Source organism: Petaurus breviceps, unplaced genomic scaffold, assembly GCF_028583685.1.
Source record: "Petaurus breviceps papuanus isolate PSGF00001 unplaced genomic scaffold, PetGlider_PUasm1.0 76, whole genome shotgun sequence".
Classification (NCBI taxonomy): Eukaryota; Metazoa; Chordata; class Mammalia; order Diprotodontia; family Petauridae; genus Petaurus; species Petaurus breviceps.
Genome location: NW_027186473.1, coordinates 4,839,384 through 4,857,561, shown reverse-complemented (window position 1 = coordinate 4,857,561; position 18,178 = coordinate 4,839,384).

The following is an 18,178-nucleotide window of genomic DNA, read 5'->3' as shown; positions in this document are numbered from 1 at the left end:
CCCAATTTCCCTACCTTCCCCCCTCCAAAAAGAAAAAAAAAAAGATGAGTAGGGGTTTAGAACATTTAGGAGGAAGATAAGTGTTTCCCTTTTTCACCAGGAATTATATATCGGTTGCTGAACACTCATGCATGCCACTAGCTATATGATAGAATTATTGGTTTTACCTGTTCTTGAGTTTGGCACATGCATTGATGACTTCCTTGAGACTGCTACTCGAGCCCTGAATAAAACTATACATTCAACTATGCGATCTCATCTTTGCACACACTACCTAATATAGCCTAAATATTAATAAAATTAATAATAGTAACTATTTCTTCTTATATAGGGTAACAATGTGGTTATGTTGCCTTGCAAATAATCTTACTCTTGGTAGAGAAATAAACTAGTAGAATTAGTTCAATACAAAAGGCTACTTAATGTATTCTTTTTTTTGTTTGTTTATTGTTTGATTTCTATGTTTGCTTTATTTTTTAAATATTTTATTTTCCCCCAATTACATGTGAAAGTTATTTTAAAATGTTTTTTTTTATTTTGAGTTTCAAATTCTCTCGATTCCTTCCTCATTGAGAAGACATGCAATTTGAAATAGGTTATAGATGTGTAGTCATGTAAAACATATTTCCACATTAATCACATTGTGGAAAAAAAAGACAAAAAAAAAAAGAAAAAGAGTAAAAAAGTATGTTTCGATCTGCAATCAGACACCATCAGTTCTTTATCTAGAGATGGTTAGCATTTTCCATCATAAATCTTTCAGAATTGTCTTGCATCACTGTATCGTTGAGAATAGCCAAGTCATTCACAGTTGATCATCATACTATATTACTGCTACTATGTATACTTTTCTCCTGGCTCTGTTCACTTCACTTTACATCAGCTCATGTCAGCTTTTACATATTTTACTAAGAGCATCCTGCTCACCATTTCTTATAACAGTATATACTATATAATCATATAACATAACTTGGTCAGACATTCACCAATTGATAGGCATTCAACATATTCCCAACTCTTTTCCACCACTAAAAGAGCAGCTATAAATATTTTTGTACATATAGGACCTTTTCCTTTGTGTTTTTTTAATCTCTTTCAGATATAGAACTAGCATTGCTATTGCTAGGTCAAAATGCATACATGGTTTTATAGCCCCTTGATTATAGCTCCAAATTGCTCTCCAGAATGTCTGAATTGGTTCACAACTCCACCAAAAGTGCATTAGTGTTTCAATTTTCTGATATTCACTCCAACATTTGTCATTTTCCTTTTCTGTCATATTAACAAATGTGATAGGTGAGGGGTGGTACCTCAAAGTTATTTTAATTTTCATTTCTCTAATCAATGGCAATTTAGGACAATTTTTCATCTGACTATAAATAGCTTTCATTACTTTAATCTGAAAACTGCTGGCTCATATACTATGATCACTTATCAATTACGGAATGGCTATTGTTTTTATACATTTGACTCAGTTCTATACTCAGTCTATATTTGAGAAATAAAACATTTATCAGATACTTGATGTAAAACATTTTTTGCAATGATTACTATACGTTTCCCTCCATCCTATTTTTTCCCTGTTTATCCTACTCTCTCCTTTTACCCTGTTCATCATTTTTTTTCCTTCTGACTAATATTTCTCCCTAATCTGTCCTCCATTCTATCAGTTCCCTCCTCCCTGACTTCTCTTGTCCCCTTACCCTCCTACTTTCCTATAGGGTAAGATAGATTCCTATACTCAATTGAGTGTGTAAGTTATTCCCTCATTGAACTAATTCCAATGAGAGTAAGGATCAAGTACTTCTGCTCACTGTTGCAGCAAAAACCCCAGCATACCCAGGCTGGCTGCCAACACAGGTTCTTAGATCTGTTTTTCTAAAGGAAAGCAACTCAAAATGGGTTAACAAGCTTGCTTTAATCAATCAAACATATAATTTACCTAGTTCAGGGGGAAAAGTTAGCACCCCAAACTTCAGAATATACAGACAGAAACATTTCAAGCAGGCAGGCCTCCAACTGTCCAACCATTACATCTATACCTAGTCAGTTACCAGAGAGGGAAGCATCAACATCTGGGTTTTTCAAAGCCTGGAGGCTCTCAACGGCTGCCCAGAGTCTCATCTGGTCAAATCACACAACACTTCTCAAAGTGAGCCCCAAAGCAAAGCCTCACATCAGGGATTATATAGCCTTCTCCTGGCTCAGAGAATGTAACAACCTTCTTGACCCACTGCCCAATCAGAAAGTATCTCTTGAAAAACAAGCCTCCCACCACAGGCTCCAGGTGCACTTAACCTAGGGGAAGGGAAGATCTTACAATTTTACATTCCTATAACACTCACCTCCTCCATTTTCCCCTCCACTGTAAAAAATTCTTTTGTATCTCTTTTATATGAGATAATTTGCCTCTCTCTTCTCCCTTCTCCCTGTACACTCCTCTTTCTCACTTCTTATTTGTTTTAAGAGAGCATTCCACTATATTCAATTTACACATGAGACATGTGGCTATATACACTCAATCAAATTGCCCTAATAATGAGAAAAGTCTTGGAAATTACAAATATCATCTTTCCATGTAGGAATGTAAATGGTTTAACTTTATTGAATTTCTTATGATTTTTCTTTCATATTTGCCTTTTTTTTGCCTCTCTTGAGTCTTGCATTTGAAAATTAAATTTTTTATTCAGCTCTGGTCTTTTCATCAGGAATAGTTAAAAGTTATCTGTTTCATTGATTATCTATTTTCTATTAGAGATTTTGTCAGTTTGGCTGGCTAGGTGATTCTTGGTTGTAATTCTAGCTCTCTTGACCTCTGGAATATCATATTCCAAGCCCCCTGATCCTTTAATGTAGACGCTGCTAAAACTTGTGTTATTCTAACTGTGCCTCCATGATATTTAAATTGTTTCTTTCTGGCTACTTGCAGTACTTTCTCCTTGACCTGGGAGCTCTGGAAGTTTGTCATAATATTCCTGGGAGTTTCCATTTTGGGATCTCTTTTAGGAGGTGAGTGGTGGATTGCTTCCATTTCTATTTTATCTGTTCTTTCTAGAATATCAGGACAGTTTTCCTTAACAGTTTCTTGATATCTAGGCTCTGTTTTTAGATTATGGTTTTCAAGTAGCCAATTCTTTCACTTTTTTTCAATCTTTCAATTTTGTTTTATTGCCTTTTGATATCTCATGGAGTTATGAGCTTCCATTTGTCCAATTCCAACTTTTTAAGAATTATTTTCTTCAGTGTGCTTTTGTATCTCATTTTCCATTTGGGCAATTCCTTTTTTTATTAGTTTTACTCTTCAGTGATTTTTTTTTTGCCTATTTTATCATTTGATCTATTCTGGGTTTTCATATATTTTCTTCTTTTATTATTTAATTTATTTTTAGTTTTCAAAATTCACTCCCACAAGATATTGAGTTCCAAATTTTCTCCCCATCTCTACCCTCCCCCCACCCCAAGATAGCATGCATTCTGATTAGCCTTTCCCCCAATCTGCCCTCCCTTCTATCACCACCCCCCTTTCTCTTATCCTCTTGCCTTCTATTTTCCTGTAGGGCAAGATATATTTCTATACCACATTGCCTGGCCTATATATCTTATTTCTTAGTTGCACATAAAAACAATTTTTAACATTTGTTTTTTTTTAAACTAAGTTCTAATTTCTCTTCCTTTCTCCCTCCCCACCCACCTTCATTGAGAAGGCAAGCAAAACACTTCCATAACAGTCATGTCATGAAAAACAAACTATATTTCCCTCCATCCTATCCCACTCCCCATTTATTCTATTCTCTCTTTTGACCCTGTCCTTCCTTAAAAGTGTTTGTTTCTGATTACCCCCTCCTCCCATTTGTCCTCCTTTCTATCATTCCTCCCTCCCTTATGTCCTTCCACCTACTTTCCTGTAGGGTAAAATATCTTTTCATACCCAATTGAGTGGATATGCCTTTCTTAAGTCAAATCCAATGAGAGTAAGGTTCACTCATTTCCTCTCACCTCTCCCTCATCCCTTCAATTGTAAAAGATTTTTCTTGCCACTTTTAAGTGAGATAATTTACCCCATTCTACTTCTCCCTTTCTCCTTCTCCCAGTACATTCCTCTCTCACCCAATTGCCCTCCAAAAACGCAAAAAAAAAAAAAATTAACTCTAAGGTTCCTTCCAACTCAAAGTCTCTGATGTATGATTCTCTGATCAGGTGGATGTCTTCATGCCATATCTATTAAGAAACAAGCCTCATTACTTTCTGGTTATACTTCATCTGGTATGTGGAGCCAAGACAGCAGAGTTTGCTCAGAAGAGACTTCTCTTTAATCAATAAATAACAACAATTTATAATTAGCATATCAAAGTATGCTAATTATATTAAAACCATCCCAAGTAGTGATGGGTTTCTTACATTGCAATTAGATCTCATACATAGGTTTATAAGATGCCTGAAAACCTTTTGAGTGTAGAGGGGGAAGAGGTATTTTATGAAGTGCCTACTATAGACCCAGCTTTAAGCAAGACTTAGTTACAGAGGGCACACAGACCTACAAGAGAGCAAGGGCTCATCTACACATGCAGCTTAGAGGCTTACAAAGCCCTTCCATCAGGGGTGGCCAGGTGGCACAGTAAGTAAGAGCGCCGGCCCCAGAGTCAGGAGACCTGGGATCGAATCTGGACTCAGATACTTAGCACCCATGCAGAAACACCTGGACGTGTAACCTTGAGCAAGTTACTTAACCCCAATTGCTTAGGGGCAGCCAGGTGGTGCAGTGAGTAAAAGCACCAGTCCCAGAGTTGGGAGACCTGGGGTCGAATACAGGCTTAGATACTCAGCACCACACCCAGAAATGATAACTGGCCATGTGACCTTGAGCAAGTTACTTAACCCCAATTGCTTTAAAAAAAAAAAAAAGCCCTTCCATCACACCCATATTTGCACCAAAGTCCAAAAATAATCTCTCCCACCCTTCATGTGAGGAGCCTGAGACTCAGAGAGTGATTGAACAAGTTACCCTGGGTTATATTCCAGAGCTCAGAGCTGAGCCTAGTACTTATTCTGCTCTTGAGTTTGATCTACATATGTGGCAGCTGAAAGGTATAACAGAGAGAATCCTGGACTTGAAGTTAGAAAGACTGGAGTTAAAATCTTGCCTCAGACACTCACTACTTGTGACCCTACACAAGTCATTTATCTCTTTCAGCTTCAGTTTCTTCATTTGTAAAATGGGAATAATATCATCTACCTCACAGTGTTGTTGTGAGGATCCAATGAAACAACATATATGTAACCCAGGCTGGTCATGCTCAGTTTGCCCAGCATGGAGCCCTCTGCATCCCCTACTATGAGATTGTCTGTCTGTGTCTTTGAAAGTGACAAGAAGGAGGCTGCAGGTTTCTCTGGCTTTTTTCCACCTTCATTTTGGCTGGGCTGTTTTCTAGCTGTTGGGCTGTGGGACCTGAAGGGCTAAGAGAGCAAGTATTTGCTCTTTTCCTTTCACCACACCCCTGAGAATTGGACCTGGGAGTGTTTGTTTCTATTCTGTGTTTTTTTTTCCTCAGTTTCAGGGATGCAAGTGATGCCCAAATGACCCAGGTGGTCGAGCCGTGGCAACCTTGAAGCCAGGATTACAGACTAGGTGATACAGCCAGCCTGGAATGGAAGCCCTGAGAAGCCAAGTGCCTGGGACTCTTGCCCTATATAGGGATTTGGGACTTGGAACTGGGACCATGCTCTCTGGGAACTGATCTAAACTGTGAAGCCTAATTAAATCTCTTCCTTTCCACAGAGACTGAATGATACAGGGAACAGGGGGAGATAGATTATACTTCCCATATGTTGGGGGAATAAGTTTATATTTTTGTGATTGTACCCATGGAACTATTCCTGTGCTGCATATATACTTTGTTGCTCAGTCATGTCTGAGTCTTCATGATCCCATTTGGGGTTTTCTTGGCAAAAATACTGGAGTGGTTTGCCATTTCCTTCTCCAGCTCATTTTACATATGAAGAAACAGAGGCAAAGAAGGTGAAGTGACTTGCCTAGGGTCGCACAGTTAATAAGTGTCTGAGGTCACATTTGAACTCAGGTCTTCCTGGCTCCAGGCCTGGATCCTCTGTGTCACCTAGCTGCTTCACATATATATTACACAGCATAATACAAATGTTACCTATTTTTACAGCCATAATATGTGGAACATATGTGTGTACATACACAAAAATCTGTATGCGTATGTATGTGCAGATGTGTGTGTGTGTGTGTGTGTGTGTGTGTGTGTAAAATCAGAAGTTAAATGATCAAGGGAGCACTCAGAGAAAGCAGTGGTCAATATGGAGTCACTAGAGAGGACTACATTGAGATGACTCTTGATCTTGACCTTGAAATATAAGTAGAATTTAGGGATGAGAAAAAAAGAAAAGAAAAGAAAGGAGAAGAAGGACCCCTCATGATCCTTTCCAATTTTTTTTTCATTCTTTTGCTTAGTAAATCATTTTTCACAGACAGGAGAAAAGCTAGTTTCAGTGTAGCTCTTATCTAAAAGATGACAAATTTCTAATTAATTTAGTCAGAAATAATGGGGTTTTACCTTACTGAATTCTCTTCTCTATTAGTAGTGAAAATTCGACTAGAGAAGTATAAGGAATTATAATAACTCCCATTCTACAGTCCCTTACAAAGAGCTTGTACTCATCTTGTGAGGTAGGAATTAACACCCTCATTTTCTTTTAATGGAGAAACTGAGACTCAGCAGGGTGAGATAACTCAAAGTACAGTACCCTTTCAACCATATACTGTATAAATAAAGTACTAAAACCTTCCCCTAAAAATTGGGAGTAGATACTTAGTCCACTAGCCTTGGAAAGATAGACCTGAGCCAGGTCAGTCTACCAACCATGTGCTCAACATAGTAGGAATTCATTGCATCTGTTTGTTCCCATGTGAATTTAAAGGTTCACAGAGCTTGGTCTCTCCTCTTCCAATACCCCCACTTTCTTCAAGTATAAAGATATAACCTGAAATTGCATTAGCATAGGGAACTTGCAGGTGAGGAAACTCCAACTATCAATACAAGTCAGTACCTTGTAGTCTTAGAGAGTTGCCTGGGACATTGAGAAGTCAGGTGACTTGCCCAGAGTCACTCGGCCAGCTTATGTCAGAGACAGAACCTGAACCCAGGTCCTCCTGTCTCGCCTCCAAAAACAATAACAATGTTAGCATTAAGTTAGTGCTGCTCTTCTGAGTAAATACAGAAAATTTATTCAGATGATGGTTGTTAGTATAGCAAATAAAACTGACTCTGCAAACAGATTAATCTATATAGTAAAAGCAGTTAAATACGCAAATACCTAAAGGTTAGATAAACTTGAACTTAAAATTCCTCCTTGATGACATGGAAAAAGCAAATCAGATGATTTTTTTTTCTCAATATAACACCCACCAACCATGAAAAGGTATTGTGTACAAAAAGGGGTGGGGGGTGGAGATAGCATTAGAAGAGAGATAATTTCTCACTTCTGTCCTTGAGGGGGCTCGACCTGGTAACTGAATTCAGTTGGGAGGGTCATCATAGAATACTAGAACATGAGATTTTTTAATTCCCTTAATACAACCAGGAAAAAGAACAAAGGTAGGTCTAGAGAGGTTTAGTGACTTATTCAAACTCATACAATAAATAACAAAGCAGCAGAACTAGAGCTAGAACCAAAGTCAACTCATCACAGCTCACTGCTAGTTGACAGTGAGGATAAAAAATAGAAATGAAAATTATTTTAGATTGGCATTGGCTATTTAATATGCAACAAGGAGATGGGGGAGGGGGAGCAAGTGTTATTGGTAAGGGAAATATACTTGGAATGGAACCAAATTAATTTGAACTACAGTGAATAGTTTGGAAAGCAAGATGAAGTTCTTAGCAAGGAAAATTGGACCAATTAATAATTAAATATTCTATTGTACTAAGAAAATTAGACAGAGTCTAGAGGATTGGGGTCTTGTCCTGGTTCTGTCACTCCTAGCTGCATGACCCTAAGCAAGTCCTGGAAATTAAGGGAAGAGGGAAAGTGGGATAGTGGAGAAGGGCAGAGAGAAGTGGAAGATAAAGCAAGGGTGAGGTACTCACCTTGAGTTCAATCACTGGATAAGAAGAGAGGGAATAAGATCCTGGATCCCCTCCTGAAGGACTGGACATAGCTGCCACAGGGACAAAAATACTATTCTCTTCTAAATTTCAGTAATTGGCTGATATTTGGGTTAGTATGAGTATTCTAAATTCTAGATGTATTTTAGGAACTGTAACATAATGGTTAGTGTACTGGTTTCAAGGTCAAAAGACTAAGAAGTGAAATTCCAACTTTGAGTGGACCTTCATACACACACACACACACACACACAATTTCAATATTCTTTCAATTATTTGTTTCTTACATGCCTTTTAAATATTAAACTGAAAGCCTGAAATTCGCCATACAATTAAGACTTAAAGCTTCTTTTCCTGTTCCTAAAGGGCCACAGCTCAGGTGTTCTCCCTCTCTCTTCTCCCTTTTCTTCCCTTTAATCCTCTCTCTCATGGTAAAACTATTCATGGAAAAAGATCTAGAAGTACAAAATACAAAATGGGACCTCCCCATGTGCCTAGCTGTCAACCTTTAAAATAACCTGTCCTTGTGTAGAGTTCAAATCTTGAAACAAACTATTAAAAAAAAGTAAAAATACTTTCCCTTTCCAAAGTATTATATGTTTCTTTCATATCTCTTAAGAATATAACTGAAAGTTTGGGGTGAATCACATGAATAACAATAAAAAAGCTACTTTCCTCTTTTTGAAAGTCCACAGGTTATTTATTTGCCCCAACTCACTACCAGCTCAGAAATGTTTAGAGGAAACAGACACAATAGCTACCTTATGAGCCTGGGCTTACCCTGGGTGATTCCTGCTCCATTAGAAGGGATCTAGAAGTCAAGAAATTCTGTTGTTTTCGTTTTCTTTCCATAATTTTGACACTGAAAAAGGTGCCATTAGGAAATCAAAGAAAGAGGGAAAGGATTTATATATGTGTAGCAACTTTTTATAGTAGCAAAGAATTAGAAAATATGGTGGTACCCATCAATTGGGGAATGGTTAAATAAAGTACTATAAATATAATGGAATATTATCATACCATAAGAAATGATAGAAAGGACTGTTTCTAAGAGACCTCGGAAAGATCAATGAACTATTTCAGAGTGAACAGAAGCAGAATATTTGATACTATAACAACACTATTGCAAAGACAAATAACTTTCAAAGACTTACAAATCTAATAAATGAAATGACCAAACCAATTCCAGAGAACTAATCATGAAAAAAAAAAATGCTAGCACCTTCCTGAAAGAGAAATGCTAGACTCAGTATAAAGAATGAGACTTTTGGACACGACCAATGTTTGAATTTGTTTTGCTTAAATACATACATTTGCTGCAAAAACAATGACTCAATCAGGATCTCAAAGCCTCTTAATTTGGTGACAAATTTACCACTGCTTCCATTTCTACTAATTAGTATGAGAACTGTCTGAGAGCTCTCAGAGTACACATTCCTTAAACCTAATCTCTCTATCTATTCCTTTCTGTCTTCATCCCTGTCACTCTTTTAGTATATTGTTCCAGCTCTAATTGATGTCTCTGTTTTTCCTACTTCATTGACTCTTTCCAACTCACTGAAAATATGTTAACTTCCTCAGCTGAAGCCAGGATCTGAGGCTCTTATTCAACAAATCAACAAACCACACTCTAATGGTTGTTCTTGGTCTGTATTTTCTTGACAATTCTGGGGATGCTTTATGGAGGTTTTTGTATTACACTTAAAATACCTGTTTCTAATGGAATATAAGTTCCTCAAGGGCAGAAAAATGTTTAGTTTATGGTTTTCATCCCTAGCTCTTAGAACAATGCATTGGCAGTCAGCCAATTACCACACATTTATTAAGTGCTTACTATGTGCCAGGTACTGTGCTAGCTATTAGAGACAAAAGTTCAAAGAATAAAACAATTTCTTAAATAATTTTAGCTCTTAAATTGTTGTTGAGTGAAGAAAGAAAAAAGAGAGCTTCCCTTAATAGTTGAAAAATAAAAGAGATATTTCCAGTGGATATAGGGAGGAATATTCTGGAATAGAAAGAAAATTGAGTTATATCTTCAGTTAGTAACCCAATGTATGGTCATAAGCTGTGGGATAGGACCTCCAAAAAGTTCTTTCATTTGAGTTTTAGCATTGGTTCATCTCAGAAAATAACTTTAGTGGCCAGAAAGAATGATTTCTCTTCCCTTTCCCTATAGGCATAAAAAAAATAGATGTAGACATAACCACAAATAGGACATGATGATCAGAGCTTTGAACCAGGACAAAGAAATTTAGAGATCTTTGAGAGCACCATGTCAGAGTATGCTTTCTCTCCCCAGTGGCCACCTCCTACCTCTCCAACATAATGCAATCTTTCAGCACTCTAGAAATTTTGTGTGACCCCAGGTATACTTTCTCTTCCCATAAACCATACCCTAAGTAAGTTTCTCCCATCTCCCAACCACCTACTCTTCCTGCCCCCCCCACCTCTATTTCCTTTACATCTTTCCTTACCCTAGGTATAAAAATTCCTAGTTACAGTTCTAAAGATGGAAAGGCCCCAGGCAGGATTTAATAGCACATATTTGACCAATCCCTGCCAAGGTATTTCCTTCCCACACAGTTATTATAAAATAATGGTGAAGAAGTGTTACCTGATAGCATATTTTCACAAATATAATTCAGATTCAATTCCTCCTCTTTCCTTAGTTCTTCCCACCCCCATTCTTCCATGACGAATGTATGTTTTATCAAATGTTTTGGGGAGTATTTTTTAATATAGAGCATGAATTACGTGGCTAGAGAAAGAGGTCTGCTATGCTTAAAGATGTTATTGTTTGAAACAGTTCTTTAAGCTATTTTTTGTAAAAGTCCTTCACTTCCACTATTAGCAGTCCTTTTTACTAATTCTGAAGGTATTTCTATAGCATATGTTCACCTATTTCTCCAGCACCCTCATGATGCCTACTTCATCTTTTGTGTTTATTGGGAGGATAACAAATATTTTACACTGTATTCAGCACCCCTATGAATGTCCAATAAACTCATATTATACAATAAAAAGTGAGCATGCCCCTATTACTGCTGCTATGAAAAATTACTTCATTTATTAAAATGTTTATGAGGTGCATAAAGAAGTCTAAATTTCTTAATTGCAAACAGAGTTAACATGACACGGTGTTAATTACATGACATGGTCATTTTACTAGTAATTGCTTCACATATCCTTACAAATGACATCTGAGTTAGCTTTTGTGCCCAGAATAATATAATAAATTTAAGGATTTCTTCATTAAGTCGTAGTAAATTATAGACATATTAACAAAAAAAAACTATTGTACTGAACCTTGTGAGTCTTTCAGGGGTATTGAAAAGAAATTGCAAATATAAAGTGAGCATCTTAAAATTGTGGATTGAAATAAAGTCGTTTGTAGCAGTGAAAGTTAGAAAGTCAACAAGGGAAATTATATTAAAGCAATATGTTCAGAAATGAGATACAAAGATCTTTTGGAATTAGTCATTATTCATTCATTTAAAGCTCCTTAGAGTTAAAAGATGCTGCAGAGGGGGGCGGCCACGTAGCACAGTGAATAAGAGCACCGGCCCCAGAGTCAGGATGACCTGGGATCGAATCTGGGCTCAGATACTTAGCACCACACCCAGAAATAACTGGCCGTGTAACCTTGAGCAAGTTACTTAACCCCAATTGCTTTTAAAAAAAGATGCTGCAGAGGAAGGATGGAAAGAAAAGCAGGTATCCAAGAGACAGACAAGGAGTAGGACATGGAGGGATGTTGTAAGAAGAGAATTAGAAACTAATTAATATTTATTAGGGAATAGAAAAAAATTAGGTCTGAAGTCACTAAAAATATTAAAAACCCTTTGTAGGATTCTGAGGAGGGGAGACAAGTGTTAGAAAAATATTTAAGTAACTGAATCAAAAGGGAGTTTGCAAAATTTAGTTAAATGCCATAATAGCTCATCAAACTTTAGAGGGGAAAATAACTTCAGAGATAATTTTATCCAAACCTTTTTATTTCATAGATGAGAAAACTGAGTCCTGAGGATATGAAGTAATTTGACAAAGGTCACTAAGTAGTAGCAGAACTGGGAATAGAATTCAGGTATCAAGACTTCCAATACAATGTTTATTCTCTTTGGGCAGAAATGGTTGGGAAATAACTACCTTGAGGCCAGGATAAAAACCCACTGCTGTCAAAAAAGCAGGGAAGGTGGAGTCAAGATGGGGGCATAGAAGTAGAAAATTCCATGAGCTCCCCTAACAACCACCTCAAATACCTATAAAATATGACTCTAAACAAATTGTACAGCTAGAGAACCCACAAAGTGACAGAGAGAAACAAATCTCCCACTGAAGGTAGCCCAGCAGGCTGACAGGAAGATTCCACCACAGCATTCTGGGAGCAGAGCACAGTCCCCATGAGCCACCTCAGGGTGGCCCCAACCAGTGGCTGCCAGAGCAGACTTCAGGAGAGTGGAGAGAGACTTCACCAGCAGCTATGGCCATTTCCAGACTCCTCAACTCATAAATGCCAAAGAGGAAGTAAAAGGTCAGTGTGGAAATCTGTTGGAAAGGAAGGGTGATTCCAGCCCCTGCAAGAGGTAGCAGAGTCCCAGCAGTTGCAGCTCCTTCCCCAGAAGGCTGGCTCCAGAGCTCCTGGCCTGCATATTGTGGGGTAACAAGCAACCATTCAGAGGGTAATCACTATTGCTTTAACCTGCTTGGATCTGGATCTCTGTCTTCGGTGGAGTTTCTGGGGTGTGGGCCACTGAGCCAGAGCTTGTGGGGGCTGCATATAATAGCACCAGCAGCTGCAAAAACCCCAGTGATTTGGGACAAAGTATCTTCTATGAAAGTAGAGTTCTACCATGGCAAATAGCTCAAAACTCAAATAATTGACTGGCAACATGAGCAAGCAGAAAAAACAAAGCAGGCAGAGCAATCAAACTTAAGTTTCCTTTTTGGGGGACAAAAAGAATCAAAGATTGAAATGGGAGGAAGACAACAAAGTCAGAACTCCCGCACCAAAAGCTTCCAAGAAAAATATGAATTGGTTACAGGCCATGGATGAGCTCAAGAAAGATTTTGAAAAGCAAGTAAGAGAAGTGGAGGAAAAATTGGGAAGAGAAATGAGAATGATGAAAGAAAATCAGGAAAATCAAGTCAACAATCTGACTAAAAAAAAACCTTTAAAATAGACTAACTCAAATGGCAAAAGAAGCCCAAAAAGCCAAAAAGGAGAAGAATAACTTAAAAAGCCAAATTTGCCAGATGGAAAAGGAATTTCAAAAGCTCACTGAAGAGAATAATTCCTTAAGAAATAGATTGGAGTAAATGGAAGCTAATGACTTTATGAGAAATCAAGATACTATAAAACAGATCCAAACAAATGAAAAAACAGAAGACAATGTGAAATACCTCATTGGAAAAATCACTGACCTGGAAAATAGATCCAGGAGAGATAATTTAAAAAATTTTGGACTACCTGAAAGCCATGATCAAGAAAAGAACCTAGACACCATCTTTCAAGAAATTCTCAAGGAAAATTACCCTGATATTTTAGAACCAGAGGGCAAAATAGAAATTGAAAGAATTCACCAATCACCTCTTGAGAAAGATCTCAAAAAGAAACTCCTAGGAATATCATAGCCAGGTTCCAGAGTTCTCAGGTCAAGGAGAAAATATTACAAGCAGCCAAGAAGAAACAATTTTACTATAGTGGAAACGCAATCAGGTTAACACAAGATCTAGCAGCTTCTACATTAAGGAATCAAAGGGCTTGGAATATGATATTCTGGAGGTCAAAGGAGCTAGGGTTAAAACCAAGAATCTCCTACCCAGCAAAACTGAGCATAATAATTGAGGGGAAAATATGATTATTCAATGAAATAGAGGACTTTTGAGAATTTTTGATTAAAAAAAAGAGTTGAATAGAAAATTTGATGTTCAAATACAAGAAGCAAGAGAAGTATGAAAAGGTAAACAGGAAAAACAAATCATAAGGAAGTTATTAAAGTTGAACTATTTACATTTCTACATGGAAAAATGACAATTGTAACTCATGAGACTTTTCTCAGTATGAGGACAGTTGAAGGGAATATATATGTATATGTATTCATACATATATGTTTTTATAGGAGGGTATATGTGTGTAATAAATACATATGTGTACATGTATATATATATATATATGTACACATAGAGGACACAGGATCAGTTGAATAGGAAGGGATGATATCTAAAAAATAAAATTGAGAAGTGAGAGAGGAATATAAAGAGAGGAGATAGGGAGAGACAGAATGGGGTAAATTACCTAATATAAAAGAGGCAGGAGAAAATGGTTAAAATGGAGGGGAAGAACAGGAAGCCAAAAGGGATGGGTCCACCTTATTCTCATTGAATTTGGCTTAAGGAGGGAATAACATACACACTAATTTGGTTATCTTACCTCACAGGAAAGTAGGGGGGAAGGGGATAAGAGGGGGATGATAGAAGGGAGGGCAGATTGGTGGGAGGGCAGTTAGAAGCTCACACTTTTGAAAAGGGACAGGGTCAAAGTAGAAAATAGAATAAAGTAGGGGGTGGAATAGGACAGAGGATAATATAGACAGTCTTTCACAATATATCTACTATGGAAATGTTTTGCGTACCTACACAGGTACAAGCTATATTGAATTGTTTATCTTCCCAGTAGGGGTGGGTGACAAGAGAAGAAGGGAAAGAATCTGGAAATCAAAGTTTGGGTTTTTTTTAATTAAATTTTGTGTTTGTTTTTAGTTTACATCATTCATTTCCACAAGATTTTGAGTTACAAATTTTTTCCCTGTCTTTCTTCTACCCACCACCCCAAAACAGCAATCCCACTGCATACTCCCTCCCCCAATCTGCTCTCCCCTATATCCTCCCCCATTCCCCCCGACTTTCCAGTAGAGCAAGATGGATCTCCATGCCCCAGTGCCTGTATATCTCATTTCCCAGTTGCATGTAAAAAAATCATTCTAATAATATACATTATAAATGTAGAACATATTTATATACAATATTCCATATTATCCTTCCATTATGGTAATAAGATATACAGGTAGTGAGGTACAGAAATCCATCTTGCCCTACTAGAAAGTCAGAGAGCGTATGGAGGACTATATAAGAGGGAGCAGATTGGGGGAAAGCATATTCAGTAGTATCACTATTTTGGGGTGGTGGGTAGGGGAAAGATGGGGAGAATATTTGTAACTCAAAACCTTGTGGAAATGAATGTTGAAAACTAAAAATAAACAACAACAAAAAAGAAAAAATGCAGGGAGGAAGTTTGCCCTTTCATATAAGGCTACAGGGTTAAGTTCATGATAATAACACCATACCTTTCTCTGAATTAATTGACACTGCATGAAATTCTTACCATAATATGTCAAAGGAAGTATCTCTGATAAGTGTCCAAGTCTCGAATTATTTGCATTACAGAATGTTCCAGCTCACCTTGGGATATTTTCTAAGGAAGAGTATTTTCAAATGAATGGTATAGTTCCATATGTACTATCTCAGTCAGTCACCCATTTTTATACTGATGTTAGATTGCAAGCATCATTCATTGGACAAGATTTTGCTGTGGATACTCTAAAATCAAGTTTCTCATGATCGATGGTAATATTCCCCCCAAAAAAATGATTAGGGAAAAAAGAGAAATATATTATTCACTTGAGAGCAGATGATATTTTAAAAGAAAATTACTTCAAAATGAATAAGATTTTTGGAAAATGTGTCTGTCTGATTTTTACAGAGTATAACGGGAATCAGCAAGGAGGCTGATGGAGAGTGTAGTCTTTTCCATCTACCAAGAAAGAACTAAAGGATCATGGAAGACAGAAGTTCCAGAACTCCACAGTTTCATGTCTTCCACTATCCATTGAAATTCAACTTCCTATCATCCTTCAGTCACTTCTTCCATTTGGAGAAAAAAACAAAACACTTCCTACCAGTCCCCTCAATGATAATGGACTACAGTAGTATTTAACATCAACTGGAAAATGAAAATTTCTAAACTACATTTACATACAGTGGCCTTATATGATTAGGCCACTCTATATTTCCATTCCTTTTATTTCTTTGATTATAAAATACTGTATAATACATATAAAATCAAAGTCTATTCAAATACATTTGTTTCTGGAGCTTATTTCCTTTCCAAGATTTTTAATCAAGGAGACTTGTCAAATAAAAACCTAGCTCATCATCTGTCCTTTGGATATGGGTTCCCAGAATGATTTAACTAATGTGTGATTATAAACTATGTCTTATTCAGTTGTATGTTTTTCCCATGGGGAATTCAAGAATATAAATGCCAAGCATTGCTGCAAATTAAGTTAAAGAAAAGCTCATTTTTTCATGGGAATGAAACATATTTTTACAAAAGGCATCTGTGATTGCTAATACACTGAAGTCCTATGTATTGTGCTATGGTTGTCATCCTGGGATCTCAAAGTAGATACAAGGAAACCTTGAGGTGGGAAGCACTAGAAACTGGGTGAGATAGGTCTCATGTATAAGACACACATTGTAGGACATTAGATTTAAGTTGGTTATTATAATACTGTCAATATTAACACTGAAGAGGAATGGAAGATGGTCTTGCAAAAACTATTTAGATGAGATAAATAGTGGGTGATGCCATTTGGGTTGTCCATCATTCTAGCACAAATTGTTTTTCATTAACAACATCCTAAAGGATATGTTGGACCTATTTGTTGTAGATTATCTGAATGACACTTTGGGTTTTTTTAACTTTAAGAAGAAATGTGTCTCTCACATAAAGAAGGCAAAAGTTAAAATCTTGTTGTGATACCAGCATTTATACTGCAAAGCTAGAAAATGTGTGTTCTAAAACCCAATTAACTTTTAGGAAATTGATTTTAGTGTCAAAATGCCTAAACATAGGTATGGAATATGTGAAGGTTAATGGGAATTGCTAGTATCCTGGAATCAATGCACTTTCAGAATTCCTAGGAACTACCAACATCTCCCAAAAATTTTTGCCATTTAATTTCTTCCATTTAAGAAGCAACACAACTTCTAGAAAAGGAAGCTAGAGCAAGAAGAGGCATTCTTGATCATGAAAAGAGTCTTGATGGTGATGCCATTGCCACGGCATCCCAATTGCAAGCATATATGTGTAAATGGATATATGAAATCTGTCCCTAAGTATATTCCTCTAACAATGAATTACAGAAGAGAACCTAAATCCAGATTCTTCATGACTAAACTTTGCATTTTATTATAGACAGTTATCTTCCACTGATTGTAAACAGGGAGTTGTTGTCTCTATTATGTTTTCCTTTAAGACTCAGTACAGGTGCCACCTCTTCCATGAAGACTTCCCTAATTTCCCTCAAACATGTTAGTGTTGTCTTCCACCCCAATTTTCTTTCTATAATGCTCATTTGTGGATCTGGACTATCTTCCCATAAGAACATAAGCTTCTTGGTGGTAGGGACTGTTTTGATTTTGTCTATTTATCTCTGGGATCTCGTACAGTGCCTTGCACAAAGTAGACACTTAATAAGCATTTGTTTAAATGGATGCAATTTGGACATGGCACTATGGTAGGCACTGGACCAACTCCATAAAGATAAGTTTAGCTACAGAAGTGAGGTTAATGAGTCTTCAATTACTTCTGGACAATCTCTGTTGCTAATAAAGCTTATCTGGAGATTTTAAAAAATGGCAATAAAGCAAAGTACTCAACTAAGTTGTTGAAACAATAAAGTAGGAAATGGGAAAACCCTTCCATCAATACAAACTTGGAATATCTTGTGTCATATTTATAATATGACAGGTTTTTGTTACATGTGTTCCCTCCCAACAAAGATGAAACACTATAAGTAACTTCTTCCATCTCCCCAAGATTAAGCCAATTGGGAAAAATGCCCAGGTTGATCTCCAAGAATCGCATTCTTCTGTGCAGCTCCTTCCTTAGCATTCAGTATTTACCCTGTAGCTGGAGGTTTCTCTTCACCACCCCTTCCCCCAACACACACACACACACACACACACACACACACACACACACACACACA